Source organism: Leuresthes tenuis, unplaced genomic scaffold, assembly GCF_036924035.1.
Source record: "Leuresthes tenuis unplaced genomic scaffold, fLeuTen1.0.hap1 SCAF_1, whole genome shotgun sequence".
In the NCBI taxonomy this organism is placed as follows: Eukaryota; Metazoa; Chordata; class Actinopteri; order Atheriniformes; family Atherinopsidae; genus Leuresthes; species Leuresthes tenuis.
The window spans coordinates 2,587,196-2,610,078 of record NW_027325355.1 but is presented as its reverse complement, the minus strand read 5'-3'; the positions used below and the strand labels follow the sequence as shown (position 1 = coordinate 2,610,078).

General features: G+C 46.7%; 52 pseudogenes; all 52 read right to left on the bottom strand.

The window, feature by feature from the left end:
• Positions 1-206: 206 nt before the first annotated feature.
• Positions 207-325, bottom strand: LOC140292067 (5S ribosomal RNA; annotated as a pseudogene).
• Positions 326-594: 269 nt separating this feature from the next.
• On the bottom strand, positions 595-713 carry LOC140275787 (5S ribosomal RNA; annotated as a pseudogene).
• A 269-nt stretch (positions 714-982) lies between these two features.
• Positions 983-1,101, bottom strand: LOC140288390 (5S ribosomal RNA; annotated as a pseudogene).
• A 660-nt stretch (positions 1,102-1,761) lies between these two features.
• Positions 1,762-1,880, bottom strand: LOC140314277 (5S ribosomal RNA; annotated as a pseudogene).
• Positions 1,881-2,149: 269 nt separating this feature from the next.
• Positions 2,150-2,268, bottom strand: LOC140293823 (5S ribosomal RNA; annotated as a pseudogene).
• A 269-nt stretch (positions 2,269-2,537) lies between these two features.
• LOC140305305 (5S ribosomal RNA) lies at positions 2,538-2,656 on the bottom strand (annotated as a pseudogene).
• Positions 2,657-2,893: 237 nt separating this feature from the next.
• LOC140295928 (5S ribosomal RNA) lies at positions 2,894-3,012 on the bottom strand (annotated as a pseudogene).
• Positions 3,013-3,281: 269 nt separating this feature from the next.
• Positions 3,282-3,399, bottom strand: LOC140296175 (5S ribosomal RNA; annotated as a pseudogene).
• A 269-nt stretch (positions 3,400-3,668) lies between these two features.
• Positions 3,669-3,787, bottom strand: LOC140294480 (5S ribosomal RNA; annotated as a pseudogene).
• A 657-nt stretch (positions 3,788-4,444) lies between these two features.
• On the bottom strand, positions 4,445-4,563 carry LOC140293821 (5S ribosomal RNA; annotated as a pseudogene).
• A 269-nt stretch (positions 4,564-4,832) lies between these two features.
• On the bottom strand, positions 4,833-4,951 carry LOC140290451 (5S ribosomal RNA; annotated as a pseudogene).
• Positions 4,952-5,188: 237 nt separating this feature from the next.
• On the bottom strand, positions 5,189-5,307 carry LOC140295927 (5S ribosomal RNA; annotated as a pseudogene).
• Positions 5,308-5,576: 269 nt separating this feature from the next.
• On the bottom strand, positions 5,577-5,694 carry LOC140296172 (5S ribosomal RNA; annotated as a pseudogene).
• Positions 5,695-5,963: 269 nt separating this feature from the next.
• On the bottom strand, positions 5,964-6,082 carry LOC140294479 (5S ribosomal RNA; annotated as a pseudogene).
• A 269-nt stretch (positions 6,083-6,351) lies between these two features.
• Positions 6,352-6,470, bottom strand: LOC140285245 (5S ribosomal RNA; annotated as a pseudogene).
• A 269-nt stretch (positions 6,471-6,739) lies between these two features.
• LOC140288500 (5S ribosomal RNA) lies at positions 6,740-6,858 on the bottom strand (annotated as a pseudogene).
• A 269-nt stretch (positions 6,859-7,127) lies between these two features.
• Positions 7,128-7,246, bottom strand: LOC140296851 (5S ribosomal RNA; annotated as a pseudogene).
• Positions 7,247-7,515: 269 nt separating this feature from the next.
• Positions 7,516-7,634, bottom strand: LOC140300613 (5S ribosomal RNA; annotated as a pseudogene).
• Positions 7,635-7,903: 269 nt separating this feature from the next.
• LOC140294287 (5S ribosomal RNA) lies at positions 7,904-8,022 on the bottom strand (annotated as a pseudogene).
• Positions 8,023-8,291: 269 nt separating this feature from the next.
• On the bottom strand, positions 8,292-8,410 carry LOC140292176 (5S ribosomal RNA; annotated as a pseudogene).
• A 269-nt stretch (positions 8,411-8,679) lies between these two features.
• LOC140289981 (5S ribosomal RNA) lies at positions 8,680-8,798 on the bottom strand (annotated as a pseudogene).
• A 272-nt stretch (positions 8,799-9,070) lies between these two features.
• Positions 9,071-9,189, bottom strand: LOC140288821 (5S ribosomal RNA; annotated as a pseudogene).
• Positions 9,190-9,461: 272 nt separating this feature from the next.
• LOC140292175 (5S ribosomal RNA) lies at positions 9,462-9,580 on the bottom strand (annotated as a pseudogene).
• Positions 9,581-9,849: 269 nt separating this feature from the next.
• On the bottom strand, positions 9,850-9,968 carry LOC140277527 (5S ribosomal RNA; annotated as a pseudogene).
• A 272-nt stretch (positions 9,969-10,240) lies between these two features.
• LOC140287425 (5S ribosomal RNA) lies at positions 10,241-10,359 on the bottom strand (annotated as a pseudogene).
• A 269-nt stretch (positions 10,360-10,628) lies between these two features.
• LOC140291056 (5S ribosomal RNA) lies at positions 10,629-10,747 on the bottom strand (annotated as a pseudogene).
• Positions 10,748-11,016: 269 nt separating this feature from the next.
• On the bottom strand, positions 11,017-11,135 carry LOC140290450 (5S ribosomal RNA; annotated as a pseudogene).
• A 269-nt stretch (positions 11,136-11,404) lies between these two features.
• LOC140293246 (5S ribosomal RNA) lies at positions 11,405-11,523 on the bottom strand (annotated as a pseudogene).
• A 269-nt stretch (positions 11,524-11,792) lies between these two features.
• LOC140290924 (5S ribosomal RNA) lies at positions 11,793-11,911 on the bottom strand (annotated as a pseudogene).
• A 269-nt stretch (positions 11,912-12,180) lies between these two features.
• LOC140293744 (5S ribosomal RNA) lies at positions 12,181-12,299 on the bottom strand (annotated as a pseudogene).
• Positions 12,300-12,568: 269 nt separating this feature from the next.
• On the bottom strand, positions 12,569-12,687 carry LOC140265798 (5S ribosomal RNA; annotated as a pseudogene).
• Positions 12,688-12,956: 269 nt separating this feature from the next.
• On the bottom strand, positions 12,957-13,075 carry LOC140290449 (5S ribosomal RNA; annotated as a pseudogene).
• Positions 13,076-13,722: 647 nt separating this feature from the next.
• Positions 13,723-13,841, bottom strand: LOC140265787 (5S ribosomal RNA; annotated as a pseudogene).
• A 269-nt stretch (positions 13,842-14,110) lies between these two features.
• LOC140319185 (5S ribosomal RNA) lies at positions 14,111-14,229 on the bottom strand (annotated as a pseudogene).
• Positions 14,230-14,498: 269 nt separating this feature from the next.
• Positions 14,499-14,617, bottom strand: LOC140280864 (5S ribosomal RNA; annotated as a pseudogene).
• Positions 14,618-14,889: 272 nt separating this feature from the next.
• LOC140289630 (5S ribosomal RNA) lies at positions 14,890-15,008 on the bottom strand (annotated as a pseudogene).
• Positions 15,009-15,277: 269 nt separating this feature from the next.
• On the bottom strand, positions 15,278-15,396 carry LOC140267795 (5S ribosomal RNA; annotated as a pseudogene).
• Positions 15,397-15,665: 269 nt separating this feature from the next.
• LOC140312127 (5S ribosomal RNA) lies at positions 15,666-15,784 on the bottom strand (annotated as a pseudogene).
• Positions 15,785-16,053: 269 nt separating this feature from the next.
• Positions 16,054-16,172, bottom strand: LOC140319180 (5S ribosomal RNA; annotated as a pseudogene).
• A 269-nt stretch (positions 16,173-16,441) lies between these two features.
• Positions 16,442-16,560, bottom strand: LOC140280853 (5S ribosomal RNA; annotated as a pseudogene).
• Positions 16,561-16,832: 272 nt separating this feature from the next.
• On the bottom strand, positions 16,833-16,951 carry LOC140289629 (5S ribosomal RNA; annotated as a pseudogene).
• Positions 16,952-17,220: 269 nt separating this feature from the next.
• Positions 17,221-17,339, bottom strand: LOC140267784 (5S ribosomal RNA; annotated as a pseudogene).
• Positions 17,340-17,997: 658 nt separating this feature from the next.
• On the bottom strand, positions 17,998-18,116 carry LOC140289165 (5S ribosomal RNA; annotated as a pseudogene).
• Positions 18,117-18,388: 272 nt separating this feature from the next.
• LOC140301796 (5S ribosomal RNA) lies at positions 18,389-18,507 on the bottom strand (annotated as a pseudogene).
• A 272-nt stretch (positions 18,508-18,779) lies between these two features.
• Positions 18,780-18,898, bottom strand: LOC140289627 (5S ribosomal RNA; annotated as a pseudogene).
• A 269-nt stretch (positions 18,899-19,167) lies between these two features.
• LOC140290923 (5S ribosomal RNA) lies at positions 19,168-19,286 on the bottom strand (annotated as a pseudogene).
• Positions 19,287-19,555: 269 nt separating this feature from the next.
• On the bottom strand, positions 19,556-19,674 carry LOC140293743 (5S ribosomal RNA; annotated as a pseudogene).
• A 269-nt stretch (positions 19,675-19,943) lies between these two features.
• On the bottom strand, positions 19,944-20,062 carry LOC140265776 (5S ribosomal RNA; annotated as a pseudogene).
• A 268-nt stretch (positions 20,063-20,330) lies between these two features.
• LOC140274784 (5S ribosomal RNA) lies at positions 20,331-20,449 on the bottom strand (annotated as a pseudogene).
• Positions 20,450-20,718: 269 nt separating this feature from the next.
• LOC140290448 (5S ribosomal RNA) lies at positions 20,719-20,837 on the bottom strand (annotated as a pseudogene).
• A 1,366-nt stretch (positions 20,838-22,203) lies between these two features.
• LOC140300838 (5S ribosomal RNA) lies at positions 22,204-22,322 on the bottom strand (annotated as a pseudogene).
• A 269-nt stretch (positions 22,323-22,591) lies between these two features.
• Positions 22,592-22,710, bottom strand: LOC140290998 (5S ribosomal RNA; annotated as a pseudogene).
• Between the last annotated feature and the right edge of the window lie 173 nt (positions 22,711-22,883).

Below are 22,883 nucleotides of genomic sequence, written 5' to 3'. Positions count from 1 at the left end.
CAGATAATTGCAGAGAAAGGCTGACTTGTTATGGGCACATCTTCTTCCCTGATGTGATTATTCTCTGCAGCTGAAACTGAGACTCTCAGATCACTTCGTGTCTGCCAACAAAGCAGCAGCAGCTGAAGATGACCAACTTCGTCATGTGTCACAGGGTGATCAGACGTTGCAACAAAAGACATGCAGGTGGTCGAGAGAAGACAAAAAGCTTACAGCTCCTGGTATTCCCAAGCGGTCTCCCATTTAAGTACTAACCAGGCCCAACCCTCCTTGGCTTCCGAGATCAGACGAGGTCGGGCTTATTCAGGGTGGTGTGGCCAAAAGGAACAATTTCTGTGACAAATGTGCATTATATAGGTACTGGAATCATACAATTCCTCTATGTAACCAGATAATTGCAGAGAAAGGCTGACTTGTTATGGGCACATCTTCTTCCCTGATGTGATTATTCTCTGCAGCTGAAACTGAGACTCTCAGATCACTTCGTGTCTGCCAACAAAGCAGCAGCAGCTGAAGATGACCAACTTCGTCATGTGTCACAGGGTGATCAGACGTTGCAACAAAAGACATGCAGGTGGTCGAGAGAAGACAAAAAGCTTACAGCTCCTGGTATTCCCAAGCGGTCTCCCATTTAATTACTAACCAGGCCCAACCCTCCTTGGCTTCCGAGATCAGACGAGGTCGGGCATGTTCAGGGTGGTGTGGCCGTAAGCAACAATGTCTCTGACAAATGTGCATTATATAGGTACAGGAATCATACGGTTCCTCTATGCAACCAGATAATTGCCGAGAAAGGCTGATGTGTAGCGGGCAAATCATCTTCTCTGATGTGATCATTCTCTGCAACTTAAACTGAGACTCTCAGATCACTTCGTGTCAGCCAACAAAGCAGCAGCAGCTGAAGATGACCAACTTCCTCATGTGTCACAGGGTGATCAGACGTTGCAACAAAAGACATGCAGGTGGTAGAGAGAAGAGAAAAAGCTTACAGCACCTGGTATTCCCAAGCTGACTCCAATCCAAGTACTAACCAGGTACAACCCTGCTTGGCGTCCGAGATCAGACGAGGTCGGGCTTATTCAGGGTGGTGTGGCCGTAAGCGACAATGTCTGTGACAAATGTGCATTATATAGGTACTGGAATCATACGGTTCCTCTATGCAACCAGATAATTGCAGAGAAAAGCTGACTTGTAGTGGGCACATCTTCTTCTCTGATGTGATCATTCTCTGCAACTGAAACTGAGACTCTCAGATCACCTCGTGTCTATCAACAAAGCAGCAGGAGCTGAAGATGACCAACTTCCTCATGTGTCACAGGGTGATCAGACGTTGCAACAAAAGACATGCAGGTGGTCGAGAGAAGACAAAAAGCTTACAGCACCTGGTAATCCCAAGCAGACTCCCATCTAAGTACTAACCAGGTACAACCCTGCTTGGCGTCCGAGATAAGACAAGGTGGGGCTTATTCAGGGTGGTGTGGCCGTAAGCAACAATGTCTCTGACAAATGTGCATTATATAGGTACTGGAATCATACGGTTCCTCTATGCAACCAGATAATTGCCGAGAAAGGCTGATGTGTAGCGGGCAAATCATCTTCTTCCCTGACGTGATAATTTTCTCCAGCTGAACATGAGACTCTCAGATCACTTCGTGTCTGCCAACAAAGCAGCAGAAGCTGAAGATGACAAACTTCCTCATGTGTCACAGGGTGATCAGACGTTGCAACAAAAGACATGCAGGTGGTAGAGAGAAGAGAAAAAGCTTAAGGTACCTGGTATTCCCAAGCGGTCTCCCATTCAAGTACTAACCAGGCCCAACCGTGCTTGGCTTCCGAGATCAGACGAGGTCGGGCTCATTCAGGGTGGTGTGGCCGTAAGCAACAATATCGGTGACAAATGTGCATTATATAGGTACTGGAATCATACACTTCCTCTGTATAACCAGATAATTGCCGAAAAAGGCTGACTTGTAGTGGGTTCATCTTCCTCCTTGATGTGATTATTCTCTGGAGCTGAAACTGAGACTCTCAGATCACCTCGTGTCTATCAACAAAGCAGCAGCAGCTGAAGATGACTAACTTCTTCACGTGTCACAGGGTGATCAGACGTTGCAACAAAAGACATGCAGGTGGTAGAGAGAAGAGAAAAAGCGTACAGCACCTGGTATTCCCAAGCTGTCTCCCATCCAAGTACTAACCAGGTACAACCCTGCTTGGCGTCCGAGATCAGACGAGGTCGGGCTTATTCAGGGTGGTGTGGCCGTAAGCAACAATGTCTCTGACAAATGTGCATTATATAGGTACTGGAATCATACGGTTCCTCTATGCAACCAGATAATTGCCGAGAAAGGCTGATGTGTAGCGGGGAAATCATCTTCTCTGATGTGATCATTATCTGCAACTGAAACTGAGACTCTCAGATCACTTCGTGTCAGCCAACAAAGCAGCAGCAGCTGAAGATGACCAACTTCTTCACGTGTCACAGGGTGATCAGACGTTGCAACAAAAGACATGCAGGTGGTAGAGAGAAGAGAAAAAGCTTACAGCACCTGGTATTCCCAAGCGGTCTCCCATCCAAGTACTAACCAGGTACAACCCTGCTTGGCGTCCGAGATCAGACGAGGTCGGGCTTATTCAGGGTGGTGTGGCCGTAAGCAACAATGTCTCTGACAAATGTGCATTATATAGGTACTGGAATCATACGGTTCCTCTATGGAACCAGATAATCATCTTCTCTGATGTGATCATTATCTGCAACTGAAACTGAGACTCTCAGATCACTTCGTGTCAGCCAACAAAGCAGCAGCAGCTGAAGATGACCAACTTCCTCATGTGTCACAGGGTGATCAGAAGTTGCAACAAAAGACATGCAGGTGGTAGAGAGAAGAGAAGAAGCTTACAGGACCTGGTATTCCCAAGCAGTCTCCCATCCAAGTACTAAGGAGGCCCAACCCTGCTTGGCTTCCGAGATCAGACGAGGTTGGGCTTATTCAGGGTGGTGTGGCCGTAAGCAACAATATCGGTGACAAATGTGCATTATATAGGTACTGGAATCATACACTTCCTCTGTATAACCAGATAATTGCCGAAAAAGGCTGACTTATAGTGGGTTCATCTTCCTCCTTGATGTGATTATTCTCTGGAGCTGAAACTGAGACTCTCAGATCACCTCGTGTCTATCAACAAAGCAGCAGCAGCTGAAGATGACCAGCTTCTTCACGTGTCACAGGGTGATCAGACGTTGCAACAAAAGACATGCAGGTGGTAGAGAGAAGAGAAAAAGCTTACAGCACCTGGTATTCCCAAGCAGTCTCCCATCAAATACTAAGCAGGCCTAAACCTGCTTGGCTTCCGAGATCAGACGAGGTCGGGCTTATTCAGGGTGGTGTGGCCGTAAGCAACAATGTCTCTGACAAATGTGCATTATATAGGTACTGGAATCATACGGTTCCTCTATGCAACCAAATAATTGCAGAGAAAAGCTGACTTGTAGCGGACAAATCATCTTCTCTGATGTGATTATTCTCTCCAGCTGAAACTGAGACTCTCAGATTACCTCATGTCTGCCAACAAAGCAGCAGGAGCTGAAGATGACCAACTTCTTCACGTGTCACAGGGTGATCAGACGTTGCAACAAAAGACATGCAGGTGGTCGAGAGAAGAGAAAAAGCTTACAGCACCTGGTATTCCCAAGCTGTCTCCTATCCAAGTACTAACCAGGTACAACCCTGCTTGGCGTCCGAGATCAGACGAGGTCGGGCTTATTCAGGGTGGTGTGGCGGTAAGCAAATATATTTGTTACAAATGTGAATTATATAGGTACTGGAATCATACACTTCCTCTATGAAACCAGATAATTGCCGAGAAAGGCTGATGTGTAGTGGGGATATCATCTTCTCTGATGTGATCATTCTCTTCAGCTGAAACTGAGACTCTTAGATCACTTCGTGTCTGCCAACAAAGCAGCAGCAGCTGAAGATGACCAACTTCCTCATGTGTCACAGGGTGATCAGACGTTGCAACAAAACACATGCAGGTGGTAGAGAGAAGAGAAACAGCTTACAGCACCTGGTATTCCCAAGCAGTCTCCCATTGAAGTACAAACCAGACCCAACCCTGCTTGGCTTCCGAGATAAGACAAGGTGGGGCTTATTCAGGGTGGTGTGGCGGTAAGCGACAATATCTGTTACAAATGTGAATTATATAGGTACTGGAATCATACACTTGCTCTATGAAACCAGATAATTGCCGAGAAAGGCTGATGTGTAGTGGGCATATCATCTTCTCTGATGTGATCATTCTCTTCAGCTGAAACTGAGACTCTCAGATCACTTCGTGTCTGCCAACAAAGCAGCAGCTGCTGAAGATGACCAACTTCCTCATGTGTCACAGGGTGATCAGACGTTGCAACAAAAGACATGCAGGTGGTAGAGAGAAGAGAAAAAGCGTACAGCACCTGGTATTCCCAAGCTGTCTCCCATCCAAGTACTAACCAGGTACAACCCTGCTTGGCGTCCGAGATCAGACGAGGTCGGGCTTATTCAGGGTGGTGTGGCCGTAAGCAACAATGTCTCTGACAAATGTGCATTATATAGGTACTGGAATCATACGGTTCCTCTATGCAACCAGATAATTGCCGAGAAAGGCTGATGTGTAGCGGGGAAATCATCTTCTCTGATGTGATCATTATCTGCAACTGAAACTGAGACTCTCAGATCACTTCGTGTCAGCCAACAAAGCAGCAGCAGCTGAAGATGACCAACTTCTTCACGTGTCACAGGGTGATCAGACGTTGCAACAAAAGACATGCAGGTGGTAGAGAGAAGAGAAAAAGCTTACAGCACCTGGTATTCCCAAGCTGTCTCCCATCCAAGTACTAACCAGGTACAACCCTGCTTGGCGTCCGAGATCAGACGAGGTCGGGCTTATTCAGGGTGGTGTGGCCGTAAGCAACAATGTCTCTGACAAATGTGCATTATATAGGTACTGGAATCATACGGTTCCTCTATGGAACCAGATAATCATCTTCTCTGATGTGATCATTATCTGCAACTGAAACTGAGACTCTCAGATCACTTCGTGTCAGCCAACAAAGCAGCAGCAGCTGAAGATGACCAACTTCCTCATGTGTCACAGGGTGATCAGAAGTTGCAACAAAAGACATGCAGGTGGTAGAGAGAAGAGAAGAAGCTTACAGGACCTGGTATTCCCAAGCAGTCTCCCATCCAAGTACTAAGGAGGCCCAACCCTGCTTGGCTTCCGAGATCAGACGAGGTTGGGCTTATTCAGGGTGGTGTGGCCGTAAGCAACAATATCGGTGACAAATGTGCATTATATAGGTACTGGAATCATACACTTCCTCTGTATAACCAGATAATTGCCGAAAAAGGCTGACTTATAGTGGGTTCATCTTCCTCCTTGATGTGATTATTCTCTGGAGCTGAAACTGAGACTCTCAGATCACCTCGTGTCTATCAACAAAGCAGCAGCAGCTGAAGATGACCAGCTTCTTCACGTGTCACAGGGTGATCAGACGTTGCAACAAAAGACATGCAGGTGGTAGAGAGAAGAGAAAAAGCTTACAGCACCTGGTATTCCCAAGCAGTCTCCCATCAAATACTAAGCAGGCCTAAACCTGCTTGGCTTCCGAGATCAGACGAGGTCGGGCTTATTCAGGGTGGTGTGGCCGTAAGCAACAATGTCTCTGACAAATGTGCATTATATAGGTACTGGAATCATACGGTTCCTCTATGCAACCAAATAATTGCAGAGAAAAGCTGACTTGTAGCGGACAAATCATCTTCTCTGATGTGATTATTCTCTCCAGCTGAAACTGAGACTCTCAGATTACCTCATGTCTGCCAACAAAGCAGCAGGAGCTGAAGATGACCAACTTCTTCACGTGTCACAGGGTGATCAGACGTTGCAACAAAAGACATGCAGGTGGTCGAGAGAAGAGAAAAAGCTTACAGCACCTGGTATTCCCAAGCTGTCTCCTATCCAAGTACTAACCAGGTACAACCCTGCTTGGCGTCCGAGATCAGACGAGGTCGGGCTTATTCAGGGTGGTGTGGCGGTAAGCGACAATATCTGTTACAAATGTGAATTATATAGGTACTGGAATCATACACTTGCTCTATGAAACCAGATAATTGCCGAGAAAGGCTGATGTGTAGTGGGCATATCATCTTCTCTGATGTGATCATTCTCTTCAGCTGAAACTGAGACTCTCAGATCACTTCGTGTCTGCCAACAAAGCAGCAGCTGCTGAAGATGACCAACTTCCTCATGTGTCACAGGGTGATCAGACGTTGCAACAAAAGACATGCAGGTTGTAGAGAGAAGAGAAAACGCTTACAGCACCTGGTATTCCCAAGCAGTCTCCCATTCAAGTACTAACCAGGACCAACCCTGCTTGGCTCCTGAGATCAGACGAGGTCGGGCATGTTCAGGGTGGTGTGGCCGTAAGCAGCAATGTATCTGACAAATGTGCATTATATAGGCACTGGAATCATACGGTTCCTCTATGCAACCAGATAATTGCCGAGAAAGGCTGATGTGTAGCGGGTGTATCATCTTCTCTGATGTGATCATTCTCTTCAGCTGAAACTGAGACTCTCAGATCACTTCGTGTCTGCCAACAAAGCAGAAGCTGCTGAAGATGACCAACTTCCTCATGTGTCACAGGGTGATCAGACGTTGCAACAAAAGACATGCAGGTTGTAGAGAGAAGAGAAAACGCTTACAGCACCTGGTATTCCCAAGCAGTCTCCCATTAAAGTACTAACCAGGCCCAACCCTCCTTGGCTTCCGAGATCAGACGAGGTCGGGCTTATTCAGGGTGGTGTGGCCGTAAGGAACAATTTCTGTGACAAATGTGCATTATATAGGTACTGGAATCATACACTTCCTCTATGTAACCAGATAATTGCAGAGAAAGGCTGACTTGTTATGGAAACATCTTCTTCCCTGATGTGATTATTCTCTGCAGCTGAAACTGAGACTCTCAGATCACTTCGTGTCTGCCAACAAAGCAGCAGCAGCTGAAGATGACCAACTTCCTCATGTGTCACAGGGTGATCAGACGTTGCAACAAAAGACATGCAGGTTGTAGAGAGAAGAGAAAACTCTTACAGAACCTGGTATTCCCAAGCAGTCTCCCATTAAAGTACTAACCAGGCCCAACCCTCCTTGGCTTCCGAGATAAGACGAGGTCGGGCTTATTCAGGGTGGTGTGGCCGTAAGGAACAATTTCTGTGACAAATGTGCATTATATAGGTACTGGAATCATACAATTCCTCTATGTAACCAGATAATTGCAGAGAAAGGCTGACTTGTTATGGGCACATCTTCTTCCCTGATGTGATTATTCTCTGCAGCTGAAACTGAGACTCTCAGATCACTTCGTGTCTGCCAACAAAGCAGCAGCAGCTGAAGATGACCAACTTCGTCATGTGTCACAGGGTGATCAGACGTTGCAACAAAAGACATGCAGGTGGTCGAGAGAAGACAAAAAGCTTACAGCTCCTGGTATTCCCAAGCGGTCTCCCATTTAAGTACTAACCAGGCCCAACCCTCCTTGGCTTCCGAGATCAGACGAGGTCGGGCATGTTCAGGGTGGTGTGGCCGTAAGCAACAATGTCTCTGACAAATGTGCATTATATAGGTACTGGAATCATACGGTTCCTCTATGCAACCAGATAATTGCCGAGAAAGGCTGATGTGTAGCGGGCAAATCATCTTCTCTGATGTGATCATTCTCTGCAACTTAAACTGAGACTCTCAGATCACTTCGTGTCAGCCAACAAAGCAGCAGCAGCTGAAGATGACCAACTTCCTCATGTGTCACAGGGTGATCAGACGTTGCAACAAAAGACATGCAGGTGGTAGAGAGAAGAGAAGAAGCTTACAGCACCTGGTATTCCCAAGCAGTCTCCCATACAAGTACTAAGGAGGTTCAACCCTGCTTGGCTTCCGAGATCAGACGAGGTCGGGCATGTTCAGGGTGGTGTGGCCGTAAGCAACAATGTGTCTGACAAATGTGCATTATATAAGTACAGGAATCATACGGTTCCTCTATGTAACCAGATAATTGCTGAGAAAGGCTGATCTGTAGTGGGCACATCTTCTTCCCTGAAGTGATTATTCTCTTTAGCTGAAACTGAGACTCTCAGATCACTTCGTGTCTTCCAACAAAGCAGCAGCAGCTGAAGATGACCAACTTCTTCACGTGTCACAGGGTGATCAGACGTTGCAACAAAAGACATGCAGGTGGTAGAGAGAAGAGAAAAAGCTTACAGCACCTGGTATTCCCAAGCTGACTCCTATCCAAGTACTAACCAGGTACAACCCTGCTTGGCGTCCGAGATCAGACGAGGTCGGGCTTATTCAGGGTGGTGTGGCCGTAAGCAACAATGTCTCTGACAAATGTGCATTATATAGGTACTGGAATCATACGGTTCCTCTATGCAACCAGATAATTGCCGAGAAAGGCTGATGTGTAGCGGACAAATCATCTTCTCTGATGTGATCATTCTCTGCAACTGAAACTGAGACTCTCAGATCACCTCGTGTCTATCAACAAAGCAGCAGCAGCTGAAGATGACCAACTTCTTCACGTGTCACAGGGTGATCAGACGTTGCAACAAAAGACATGCAGGTGGTAGAGAGAAGAGAAAAAGCTTACAGCACCTGGTATTCCCAAGCTGTCTCCTATCCAAGTACTAACCAGGTACAACCCTGCTTGGCGTCCGAGATCAGACGAGGTCGGGCTTATTCAGGGTGGTGTGGCCGTAAGCAACAATGTCTCTGACAAATGTGCATTATATAGGTACTGGAATCATACGGTTCCTCTATGCAACCAGATAATTGCCGAGAAAGGCTGATGTGTAGCGGGCAAATCATCTTCTTCCCTGACGTGATAATTTTCTCCAGCTGAACATGAGACTCTCAGATCACTTCGTGTCTGCCAACAAAGCAGCAGAAGCTGAAGATGACCAACTTCCTCATGTGTCACAGGGTGATCAGACGTTGCAACAAAAGACATGCAGGTGGTAGAGAGAAGAGAAAAAGCTTAAGGTACCTGGTATTCCCAAGCGGTCTCCCATTCAAGTACTAACCAGGCCCAACCGTGCTTGGCTTCCGAGATCAGACGAGGTCGGACTTATTCAGGGTGGTGTGGCCGTAAGCAACAATATCGGTGACAAATGTGCATTATATAGGTACTGGAATCATACACTTCCTCTGTATAACCAGATAATTGCCGAAAAAGGCTGACTTGTAGTGGGTTCATCTTCCTCCTTGATGTGATTATTCTCTGGAGCTGAAACTGAGACTCTCAGATCACTTCATGTCTGCCAACAAAGCAGCAGCAGCAGCTGAAGATGACCAACTTCCTCATGTGTCACAGGGTGATCAGACGTTGCAACAAAAGACATGCAGGTGGTAGAGAGAAGAGAAAAAGCTTACAGCACCTGGTATTCCCAAGCTGACTCCTATCCAAGTACTAACCAGGTACAACCCTGCTTGGCGTCCGAGATCAGACGAGGTCGGGCTTATTCAGGGTGGTGTGGCCGTAAGCAACAATGTCTCTGACAAATGTGCATTATATAGGTACTGGAATCATACGGTTCCTCTATGCAACCAGATAATTGCCGAGAAAGGCTGATGTGTAGCGGACAAATCATCTTCTCTGATGTGATCATTCTCTGCAACTGAAACTGAGACTCTCAGATCACCTCGTGTCTATCAACAAAGCAGCAGCAGCTGAAGATGACCAACTTCTTCACGTGTCACAGGGTGATCAGACGTTGCAACAAAAGACATGCAGGTGGTAGAGAGAAGAGAAAAAGCTTACAGCACCTGGTATTCCCAAGCTGTCTCCTATCCAAGTACTAACCAGGTACAACCCTGCTTGGCTTCCGAGATCAGACGAGGTCGGGCTTATTCAGGGTGGTGTGGCCGTAAGCAACAATGTCTCTGACAAATGTGCATTATATAGGTACTGGAATCATACGGTTCCTCTATGCAACCAGATAATTGCTGAGAAAGGCTGATGTGTAGCGGGCAAATCATCTTCTTCCCTGACGTGATAATTTTCGCCAGCTGAATATGAGACTCTCAGATCACTTCGTGTCTGCCAACAAAGCAGCAGAAGCTGAAGATGACCAACTTCCTCATGTGTCACAGGGTGATCAGACGTTGCAACAAAAGACATGCAGGTGGTAGAGAGAAGAGAAAAAGCTTAAGGTACCTGGTATTCCAAAGCGGTCTCCCATTCAAGTACTAACCAGGCCCAACCGTGCTTGGCTTCCGAGATCAGACGAGGTCGGGCTTATTCAGGGTGGTGTGGCCGTAAGCAAAAATATCGGTGACAATTGTGCATTATATAGGTACTGGAATCATACACTTCCTCTGTGTAACCAGATAATTGCCGAAAAAGGCTGACTTGTAGTGGGTTCATCTTCCTCCTTGATGTGATTATTCTCTTCAGCTGAAACTGAGACTCTCAGATCACTTCGTGTCTGCCAACAAAGCAGCAGAAAATGAAGATGACCAACTTCCTCATGTGTCACAGGGTGATCAGACGTTGCAACAAAAGACATGCAGGTGGTAGAGAGAAGAGAAAAAGCTTAAGGCACCTGGTATTCCCAAGCAGTCTCCCATTCAAGTACTAACCAGGCCCAACCCTGCTTGGCTTCCGAGATCAGAAGAGGTTGGGCTTATTCAGGGTGGTGTTGCCATAAGCAACAATTTTGGTGACAAATGTGCATTATATAGGTACTGGAATCATACACTTCCTCTGTATAACCAGATAATTGCCGAAAAAGGCTGACTTGTAGTGGGTTCATCTTCCTCCTTGATGTGATTATTCTCTGCAGCTGAAACTGAGACTCTCAGATCACCTCGTGTCTATCAACAAAGCAGCAGCAGCTGAAGATGACTAACTTCTTCACGTGTCACAGGGTGATCAGACGTTGCAACAAAAGACATGCAGGTGGTAGAGAGAAGAGAGAAAGCTTACAGCACCTGGTATTCCCAAGCTGTCTCCCATCCAAGTACTAACCAGGTACAACCCTGCTTGGCGTCCGAGATCAGACGAGGTCGGGCTTATTCAGGGTGGTGTGGCCGTAAGCAAAAATGTCTCTGACAAATGTGCATTATATAGGTACTGGAATCATACGGTTCCTCTATGCAACCAGATAATTGCCGAGAAAGGCTGATGTGTAGCGGGCAAATCATCTTCTCTGATGTGATCATTATCTGCAACTGAAACTGAGACTCTCAGATCACTTCGTGTCAGCCAACAAAGCAGCAGCAGCTGAAGATGACCAACTTCCTCATGTGTCACAGGGTGATCAGGAGTTGCAACAAAAGACATGCAGGTGGTAGAGAGAAGAGAAGAAGCTTACAGCACCTGGTATTCCCAAGCAGTCTCCCACCCAAGTACTAAGGAGGTTCAGCCCTGCTTGGCTTCCGAGATCAGACGAGGTCGGGCATGTTCAGGGTGGTGTGGCCGTAAGCAACAATGTGTCTGACAAATGTGCATTATATAAGTACAGGAATCATACGGTTCCTCTATGTAACCAGATAATTGCTGAGAAAGGCTGATCTGTAGTGGGCACATCTTCTTCCCTGAAGTGATTATTCTCTTTTGCTGAAACTGAGACTCTCAGATCACTTCGTGTCTTCCAACAAAGCAGCAGCAGCTGAAGATGGCCAACTTCCTCATGTGTCACAGGGTGATCAGACGTTGCAACAAAAGACATGCAGGTTGTAGAGAGAAGAGAAAACGCTTACAGCACCTGGTATTCCCAAGCAGTCTCCCATTAAAGTACTAACCAGGCCCAACCCTCCTTGGCTTCCGAGATCAGACGAGGTCGGGCTTATTCAGGGTGGTGTGGCCATAAGGAACAATTTCTGTGACAAATGTGCATTATATAGGTACTGGAATCATACACTTCCTCTATGTAACCAGATAATTGCAGAGAAAGGCTGACGTGTTATGGGCACATCTTCTTCCCTGATGTGATTATTCTCTGCAGCTGAAACTGAGACTCTCAGATCACTTCGTGTCTGCCAACAAAGCAGCAGCAGCTGAAGATGACCAACTTCCTCATGTGTCACAGGGTGATCAGACGTTGCAACAAAAGACATGCAGGTTGTAGAGAGAAGAGAAAACGCTTACAGAACCTGGTATTCCCAAGCAGTCTCCCATTAAAGTACTAACCAGGCCCAACCCTCCTTGGCTTCCGAGATCAGACGAGGTCGGGCTTATTCAGGGTGGTGTGGCCGTAAGGAACAATTTCTGTGACAAATGTGCATTATATAGGTACTGGAATCATACGGTTCCTCTATGTAACCAGATAATTGCTGAGAAAGGCTGATCTGTAGTGGGCACATCTTCTTCCCTGACGTGATAATTTTCTCCAGCTGAACATGAGACTCTCAGATCACTTCGTGTCTGCCAACAAAGCAGCAGAAGCTGAAGATGACCATCTTCCTCATGTGTCACAGGGTGATCAGACGTTGCAACAAAAGACATGCAGGTGGTAGAGAGAAGAGAAAAAGCTTAAGGTACCTGGTATTCCCAAGCGGTCTCCCATTCAAGTACTAACCAGGCCCAACCGTGCTTGGCTTCCGAGATCAGACGAGGTCGGGCTTATTCAGGGTGGTGTGGCCGTAAGCAAAAATATCGGTGACAATTGTGCATTATATAGGTACTGGAATCATACACTTCCTCTGTGTAACCAGATAATTGCCGAAAAAGGCTGACTTGTAGTGGGTTCATCTTCCTCCTTGATGTGATTATTCTCTTCAGCTGAAACTGAGACTCTCAGATCACTTCGTGTCTGCCAACAAAGCAGCAGAAAATGAAGATGACCAACTTCCTCATGTGTCACAGGGTGATCAGACGTTGCAACAAAAGACATGCAGGTGGTAGAGAGAAGAGAAAAAGCTTACAGCACCTGGTATTCCCAAGCTGTCTCCCATCCAAGTACTAACCAGGTACAACCCTGCTTGGCGTCCGAGATCAGACGAGGTCGGGCTTATTCAGGGTGGTGTGGCCGTAAGCAACAATGTCTCTGACAAATGTGCATTATATAGGTACTGGAATCATACGGTTCCTCTATGCAACCAGATAATTGCCGAGAAAGGCTGATGTGTAGCGGGCAAATCATCTTCTCTGATGTGATCATTCTCTGCAACTTAAACTGAGACTCTCAGATCACTTCGTGTCAGCCAACAAAGCAGCAGCAGCTGAAGATGACCAACTTCCTCATGTGTCACAGGGTGATCAGACGTTGCAACAAAAGACATGCAGGTGGTAGAGAGAAGAGAAAAAGCTTACAGCACCTGGTATTCCCAAGCAGTCTCCCATCCAAGTACTAAGGAGGCTCAACCCTGCTTGGCTTACGAGATCAGGCATGTTCAGGGTGGTGTGGCCGTAAGCAACAATGTGTCTGACAAATGTGCATTATATAAGTACAGGAATCATACGGTTCCTCTATGTAACCAGATAATTGCTGAGAAAGGCTGATCTGTAGTGGGCACATCTTCTTCCCTGACGTGATAATTTTCTCCAGCTGAACATGAGACTCTCAGATCACTTCGTGTCTGCCAACAAAGCAGCAGAAGCTGAAGATGACCAACTTCCTCATGTGTCACAGGGTGATCAGACGTTGCAACAAAAGACATGCAGGTGGTAGAGAGAAGAGAAAAAGCTTAAGGTACCTGGTATTCCCAAGCGGTCTCCCATTCAAGTACTAACCAGGCCCAACCGTGCTTGGCTTCCGAGATCAGACGAGGTCGGGCTTATTCAGGGTGGTGTGGCCGTAAGCAAAAATATCGGTGACAATTGTGCATTATATAGGTACTGGAATCATACACTTCCTCTGTGTAACCAGATAATTGCCGAAAAAGGCTGACTTGTAGTGGGTTCATCTTCCTCCTTGATGTGATTATTCTCTTCAGCTGAAACTGAGACTCTCAGATCACTTCGTGTCTGCCAACAAAGCAGCAGAAAATGAAGATGACCAACTTCCTCATGTGTCACAGGGTGCTCAGACGTTGCAACAAAAGACATGAAGGTGGTAGAGAGAAGAGAAAAAGCTTAAAGCACCTGGTATTCCCATGCAGTCTACCACCCAAGTACTAACCAGGCCCAAACCTGCTTGGCTTCCGAGATCAGACGAGGTCGGGTATATTCAGGGTGGTGTGGCCGTAAGCAACAATAACTGTGACAAATGTGCATTATATAGGTACTGGAATCATACAGTTCCTCTATGTAACCAGATTATTGCCGAGAAAAGCTGATAAGTAGTGGGCACATCTTCTTCCCTGACGTGATTATTCTCTCGAGCTGAAACTGAGACTCTCAGATCACTTCGTGTCTGCCAACAAAGCAGCAGCAGCTGAAGATGACCACCTTCCTCATGTGTCACAGGGTGATCAGACGTTGCAACAAAAGACATGCAGGTGGTAGAGAGAGGAGAAAAAGCTTACAGCACCTGGTATTCCCAAGAGGACTCCCATCCAAGTACTAACAAGGCCCAATCCTGCTTGGCTTCCAAGATCAGACGAGGTCGGGCTTATTCAGGGTGGTGTGGCCGTAAGCGACATTAACTGTGACAAATGTGCATTATATAGGTACTGGAATCATACACTTCTTCTATGTAACCAGATAATTGCAGAGAAAGGCTGACTTGTAGTGGGCACATCTTCTTCCCTGATGTGATTATTCTCTGCAGCTGAAACTGAGACTCTCAGATCACTTTGTGTCTGCCAACAAAGAAGCAGCAGCTGCTGAAGATGACCAACTTCCTCATGTGTCACAGGATGATCAGACGTTGCAACAAAAGACATGCAGGTGGTAGAGAGGAGAGAAGAAGCGTACAGCACCTGGTATTCCCAAGCAGTCTCCCATCCAAGTACTAAGCAGGCTCAACCCTGTTTGGCTTCCGAGATCAGACGAGGTCGGGCATGTTCAGGGTGGTGTGGCCGCAAGCGACAATGTCTCTGACAAATGTGCATTATATAGGTACTGGAATCATACGGTTCCTCTATGCAACCAGATAATTGCCGAGAAAGGCTGATGTGTAGCGGGCATATCATCTTCTCTGATGTGATCATTCTCTTCAGCTGAAACTGAGACTCTCAGATCACTTCGTGTCTGCCAACAAAGCAGCAGAAGCTGAAGATGACCAACTTCCTCATGTGTCTCAGGGTGATCAGACGTTGCAACAAAAGACATGTAGGTGGTAGAGAGAAGAGAAAAAGCTTAAGGCACCTGGTATTCCCAAGCGGTCTCGCATTCAAGTACTAACCAGGCCCAACCCTGCTTGGCTTCCGAGATCAGACGAGGTCGGGCTTATTCAGGGTGGTGTGGCCGTAAGCAACAATATCGGTGACAAATGTGCATTATATAGGTACTGGAATCATACACTTCCTCTGTGTAACCAGATAATTGCCGAAAAAGGCTGACTTGTAGTGGGTTCATCTTCCTCCTTGATGTGATTATTCTCTCCAGCTGAAAATGAGACTCTCAGATCACCTCGTGTCTATCAACAAAGCAGCAGCAGCTGAAGATGACCAACTTCTTCACGTGTCACAGGGTGATCAGACATTGCAACAAAAGACATGCAGGTTGTAGAGAGAAGAGAAAACGCTTACAGAACCTGGTATTCCCAAGCGGTCTCCCATTCAAGTACTAACCAGGCCCAACCGTGCTTGGCTTCCGAGATCAGACGAGGTCGGGCTTATTCAGGGTGGTGTGGCCGTAAGCAAAAATATCGGTGACAATTGTGCATTATATAGGTACTGGAATCATACACTTCCTCTGTGTAACCAGATAATTGCCGAAAAAGGCTGACTTGTAGTGGGTTCATCTTCCTCCTTGATGTGATTATTCTCTTCAGCTGAAACTGAGACTCTCAGATCACTTCGTGTCTGCCAACAAAGCAGCAGAAAATGAAGATGACCAACTTCCTCATGTGTCACAGGGTGCTCAGACGTTGCAACAAAAGACATGAAGGTGGTAGAGAGAAGAGAAAAAGCTTAAAGCACCTGGTATTCCCATGCAGTCTACCACCCAAGTACTAACCAGGCCCAAACCTGCTTGGCTTCCGAGATCAGACGAGGTCGGGTATATTCAGGGTGGTGTGGCCGTAAGCAACAATAACTGTGACAAATGTGCATTATATAGGTACTGGAATCATACAGTTCCTCTATGTAACCAGATTATTGCCGAGAAAAGCTGATAAGTAGTGGGCACATCTTCTTCCCTGACGTGATTATTCTCTCGAGCTGAAACTGAGACTCTCAGATCACTTCGTGTCTGCCAACAAAGCAGCAGCAGCTGAAGATGACCACCTTCCTCATGTGTCACAGGGTGATCAGACGTTGCAACAAAAGACATGCAGGTGGTAGAGAGAGGAGAAAAAGCTTACAGCACCTGGTATTCCCAAGAGGACTCCCATCCAAGTACTAACAAGGCCCAATCCTGCTTGGCTTCCAAGATCAGACGAGGTCGGGCTTATTCAGGGTGGTGTGGCCGTAAGCGACATTAACTGTGACAAATGTGCATTATATAGGTACTGGAATCATACACTTCTTCTATGTAACCAGATAATTGCAGAGAAAGGCTGACTTGTAGTGGGCACATCTTCTTCCCTGATGTGATTATTCTCTGCAGCTGAAACTGAGACTCTCAGATCACTTTGTGTCTGCCAACAAAGAAGCAGCAGCTGCTGAAGATGACCAACTTCCTCATGTGTCACAGGATGATCAGACGTTGCAACAAAAGACATGCAGGTGGTAGAGAGGAGAGAAGAAGCGTACAGCACCTGGTATTCCCAAGCAGTCTCCCATCCAAGTACTAAGCAGGCTCAACCCTGTTTGGCTTCCGAGATCAGACGAGGTCGGGCATGTTCAGGGTGGTGTGGCCGCAAGCGACAATGTCTCTGACAAATGTGCATTATATAGGTACTGGAATCATACGGTTCCTCTATGCAACCAGATAATTGCCGAGAAAGGCTGATGTGTAGCGGGCATATCATCTTCTCTGATGTGATCATTCTCTTCAGCTGAAACTGAGACTCTCAGATCACTTCGTGTCTGCCAACAAAGCAGCAGAAGCTGAAGATGACCAACTTCCTCATGTGTCTCAGGGTGATCAGACGTTGCAACAAAAGACATGTAGGTGGTAGAGAGAAGAGAAAAAGCTTAAGGCACCTGGTATTCCCAAGCGGTCTCGCATTCAAGTACTAACCAGGCCCAACCCTGCTTGGCTTCCGAGATCAGACGAGGTCGGGCTTATTCAGGGTGGTGTGGCCGTAAGCAACAATATCGGTGACAAATGTGCATTATATAGGTACTGGAATCATACACTTCCTCTGTGTAACCAGATAATTGCCGAAAAAGGCTGACTTGTAGTGGGTTCATCTTCCTCCTTGATGTGATTATTCTCTCCAGCTGAAAATGAGACTCTCAGATCACCTCGTGTCTATCAACAAAGCAGCAGCAGCTGAAGATGACCAACTTCTTCACGTGTCACAGGGTGATCAGACATTGCAACAAAAGACATGCAGGTGGTAGAGAGAAGAGAAAAAGCTTACAGCACCTGGTTATTCACAAGCTGTCTCCCATCCAAGTAGTAAGCAGTTACAACCCTGCTTGGCGTCCGAGATCAGACGAGGTGGGGCTTATTCAGGGTGGTGTGGCCGTAAGCAACAATGTCTCTGACAAATGTGCATTATATAGGTACTGGAATCATACGGTTCCTCTATGCAACCAGATAATTGCCGAGAAAGGCTGACTTGTAGTGGGCACATCTTCTTCCCTGACGTGATAATTCTCTCCAGCTGAAAATGAGACTCTCAGATCACTTCGTGTCTGCCAACAAAGCAGCAGCAGCTGAAGATGACCAACTTCCTCATGTGTCACAAGGTGATCAGACGTTGCAACAAAAGACATGCAGGTGGTAGAGAGAAGAGAAAAAGCTTAAAGCACCTGGTATTCCCAAGCAGTCTCCCATCCAAGTACTAACCAGGCCCAAACCTGCTTGGCTTCCAAGATCAGACGAGGTCGGGCTTATTCAGGGTGGTGTGGCCGTAAGCAACAATATCTGTGACAAATGTGCATTATATAAGTACTGGAATCATACACTTCCTCTATGTAACCAGATAATTGCCGAGAAAGGCTGACTTGTAGTGGGCACATCTTCTTCCCCGATGTGATTATTTTCTGCAGCTGAAACTGAGACTCTCAGATCACTTCGTGTCTGCCAACAAAGAAGCAGCAGCTGCTGAAGATGACCAACTTCCTCATGTGTCACAGGATGATCAGACGTTGCAACAAAAGACATGCAGGTGGTAGAGAGAAGAGAAGAAGCTTACAGCACCTGGTATTCCCAAGAGGTCTCCCATCGAAGTACTAACCAGGCCCAAACCTGCTCTGCTTCCGAGATCAGACGAGGTCGGGCTTATTCAGGGTGGTGTGGCCGTAAGCAACAATATCTCTGACAAATGTCCATTATATAGGTACTGGAATCATACGGTTCCTCTATGCAACCAGTTAATTGCAGAGAAAGGCTGATGTGTAGCGGGCACATCTTCTTCCCCCATGTGATTATTTTCTGCAGCTGAAACTGAGACTCTCAGATCACTTCGTGTCTGCCAACAAAGAAGCAGCAGCTGCTGAAGATGACCAACTTCCTCATGTGTCACAGGATGATCAGACGTTGCAACAAAAGACATGCAGGTGGTAGAGAGGAGAGAAGAAGCGTACAGCACCTGGTATTCCCAAGCAGTCTCCCATCCAAGTACTAAGCAGGCTCAACCCTGTTTGGCTTCCGAGATCAGACGAGGTCGGGCATGTTCAGGGTGGTGTGGCCGCAAGCGACAATGTCTCTGACAAATGTGCATTATATAGGTACTGGAATCATACGGTTCCTCTATGTAACCAGATAATTGCTGAGAAAGGCTGATCTGTAGTGGGCACATCTTCTTCCCTGAAGTGATTATTCTCTTTAGCTGAAACTGAGACTCTCAGATCACTTCGTGTCTTCCAACAAAGCAGCAGCAGCTGAAGATGGCCAACTTCCTCATGTGTCACAGGGTGATCAGACGTTGCAACAAAAGACATGCAGGTTGTAGAGAGAAGAGAAAACGCTTACAGCACCTGGTATTCCCAAGCAGTCTCCCATTAAAGTACTAACCAGGCCCAACCCTCCTTGGCTTCCGAGATCAGACGAGGTCGGGCTTATTCAGGGTGGTGTGGCCATAAGGAACAATTTCTGTGACAAATGTGCATTATATAGGTACTGGAATCATACACTTCCTCTATGTAACCAGATAATTGCAGAGAAAGGCTGACGTGTTATGGGCACATCTTCTTCCCTGATGTGATTATTCTCTGCAGCTGAAACTGAGACTCTCAGATCACTTCGTGTCTGCCAACAAAGCAGCAGCAGCTGAAGATGACCAACTTCCTCATGTGTCACAGGGTGATCAGACGTTGCAACAAAAGACATGCAGGTTGTAGAGAGAAGAGAAAACGCTTACAGAACCTGGTATTCCCAAGCAGTCTCCCATTAAAGTACTAACCAGGCCCAACCCTCCTTGGCTTCCGAGATCAGACGAGGTCGGGCTTATTCAGGGTGGTGTGGCCGTAAGGAACAATTTCTGTGACAAATGTGCATTATATAGGTACTGGAATCATACGGTTCCTCTATGTAACCAGATAATTGCTGAGAAAGGCTGATCTGTAGTGGGCACATCTTCTTCCCTGACGTGATAATTTTCTCCAGCTGAACATGAGACTCTCAGATCACTTCGTGTCTGCCAACAAAGCAGCAGAAGCTGAAGATGACCATCTTCCTCATGTGTCACAGGGTGATCAGACGTTGCAACAAAAGACATGCAGGTGGTAGAGAGAAGAGAAAAAGCTTAAGGTACCTGGTATTCCCAAGCGGTCTCCCATTCAAGTACTAACCAGGCCCAACCGTGCTTGGCTTCCGAGATCAGACGAGGTCGGGCTTATTCAGGGTGGTGTGGCCGTAAGCAAAAATATCGGTGACAATTGTGCATTATATAGGTACTGGAATCATACACTTCCTCTGTGTAACCAGATAATTGCCGAAAAAGGCTGACTTGTAGTGGGTTCATCTTCCTCCTTGATGTGATTATTCTCTTCAGCTGAAACTGAGACTCTCAGATCACTTCGTGTCTGCCAACAAAGCAGCAGAAAATGAAGATGACCAACTTCCTCATGTGTCACAGGTTATCAGACGTTGCAACAAAAGACATGCAGGTGGTAGAGAGAAGAGAAAAAGCTTAAGGCACCTGGTATTCCCAAGCAGTCTCCCATTCAAGTACTAACCAGGCCCAACCCTGCTTGGCTTCCGAGATCAGACGAGGTTGGGCTTATTCAGGGTGGTGTGGCCATAAGCAAAAATTTTGGTGACAAATGTGCATTATATAGGTACTGGAATCATACACTTCCTCTGTATAACCAGATAATTGCCGAAAAAGGCTGACTTGTAGTGGGTTCATCTTCCTCCTTGATGTGATTATTCTCTGCAGCTGAAACTGAGACTCTCAGATCACCTCGTGTCTATCAACAAAGCAGCAGCAGCTGAAGATGACTAACTTCTTCACGTGTCACAGGGTGATCAGACGTTGCAACAAAAGACATGCAGGTGGTAGAGAGAAGAGAAAAAGCTTACAGCACCTGGTATTCCCAAGCTGTCTCCCATCCAAGTACTAACCAGGTACAACCCTGCTTGGCGTCCGAGATCAGACGAGGTCGGGCTTATTCAGGGTGGTGTGGCCGTAAGCAACAATGTCTCTGACAAATGTGCATTATATAGGTACTGGAATCATACGGTTCCTCTATGCAACCAGATAATTGCCGAGAAAGGCTGATGTGTAGCGGGCAAATCATCTTCTCTGATGTGATCATTCTCTGCAACTTAAACTGAGACTCTCAGATCACTTCGTGTCAGCCAACAAAGCAGCAGCAGCTGAAGATGACCAACTTCCTCATGTGTCACAGGGTGATCAGACGTTGCAACAAAAGACATGCAGGTGGTAGAGAGAAGAGAAAAAGCTTACAGCACCTGGTATTCCCAAGCAGTCTCCCATCCAAGTACTAAGGAGGCTCAACCCTGCTTGGCTTACGAGATCAGGCATGTTCAGGGTGGTGTGGCCGTAAGCAACAATGTGTCTGACAAATGTGCATTATATAAGTACAGGAATCATACGGTTCCTCTATGTAACCAGATAATTGCTGAGAAAGGCTGATCTGTAGTGGGCACATCTTCTTCCCTGACGTGATAATTTTCTCCAGCTGAACATGAGACTCTCAGATCACTTCGTGTCTGCCAACAAAGCAGCAGAAGCTGAAGATGACCAACTTCCTCATGTGTCACAGGGTGATCAGACGTTGCAACAAAAGACATGCAGGTGGTAGAGAGAAGAGAAAAAGCTTAAGGTACCTGGTGACTTAGACAACATCAACATGGAAATGAACTCAGCACACATGGTCATCACAGTGTTATGTATCGCAAAGAAAACTATTCTCATGAACTGGAAAGCGAAGAACAATCTGTGTATTAACCAGTTTAGAAATGTTCTTTTAGATTACATTAGCATGGAAACAATGTCTGCCTCTTTCAAACATCAATTGGCTGAATTTCATTCTCTCTGGTCCCCGCTGATTAGCTTTATCACATAGTGGTGGTGGTGGGTTGCTGTCCCGTCGCTCTGGGCGGTTGGGTGTGTGCTGGGGGGGGGCTGTGTGGCTTCGGGCGTCTGGTGGTCTCTCGGGTCGTGGGGACTGGGTTGGTGATTGCTGGGGGGGACTGTGTGTCGGGCTTGGAGGGCAGTTTTGGGGGCTTGCAGGTGGGGCTGTCTTGCGGTGTGGGGCGGGGTCCCTTAGGGGCCTTGGGGTGGTGGCTGCTAAGTACTGGAATCATACACTTCCTCTATGTAACCAGATAATTGCCGAGAAAGGCTGACTTGTAGTGGGCACATCTTCCTCCCTGATGTGATTATTCTCTGCAGCTGAAACTGAGACTCTCAGATCACTTCGTGTCTGCCAACAAAGAAGCAGCAGCTGCTGAAGATGACCAACTTCCTCATGTGTCACAGGATGATCAGACGTTGCAACAAAAGACATGCAGGTGGTCGAGAGAAGAGAAGAAGCTTACAGCACCTGGTATTCCCAAGAGATTTCCCATCCAAGTACTAACCAGGCCCAACACTGCTTGGCTTCCGAGATCAGACGAGGTCAGGCATGTTCAGGGTGGTGTGGCCGTAAGCAACAATGTCTCTGACAAATGTGCATTATATAGGTACTGGAATCATACGGTTCCTCTATGCAACCAGATAATTGCCGAGAAAGGCTGATGTGTAGCGGGCATATTATCTTCTCTGATGTGGTCATTCTCTGCAACTGAAACTGAGACTCTCAGATCACTTCGTGTCTTCCAACAAAGCAGCAGCAGCTGAAGATGACCAACTTCCTCATGTGTCACAGGGTGATCAGACGTTGCAACAAAAGACATGCAGGTTGTAGAGAGAAGAGAAAACGCTTACAGCACCTGGTATTCCCAAGCAGTCTCCCATTAAAGTACTAACCAGGACCAACCCTCCTTGGCTTCCGAGATCAGACGAGGTCGGGCATATTCAGGGTGGTGTGGCCGTAAGGAACAATTTCTGTGACAAATGTGCATTATATAGGTACTGGAATCATACACTTCCTCTATGTAACCAGATAATTGCAGAGAAAGGCTGACTTGTTATGGGCACATCTTCTTCCCTGATGTGATTATTCTCTGCAGCTGAAACTGAGACTCTCAGATCACTTGGTGTCTGCCAACA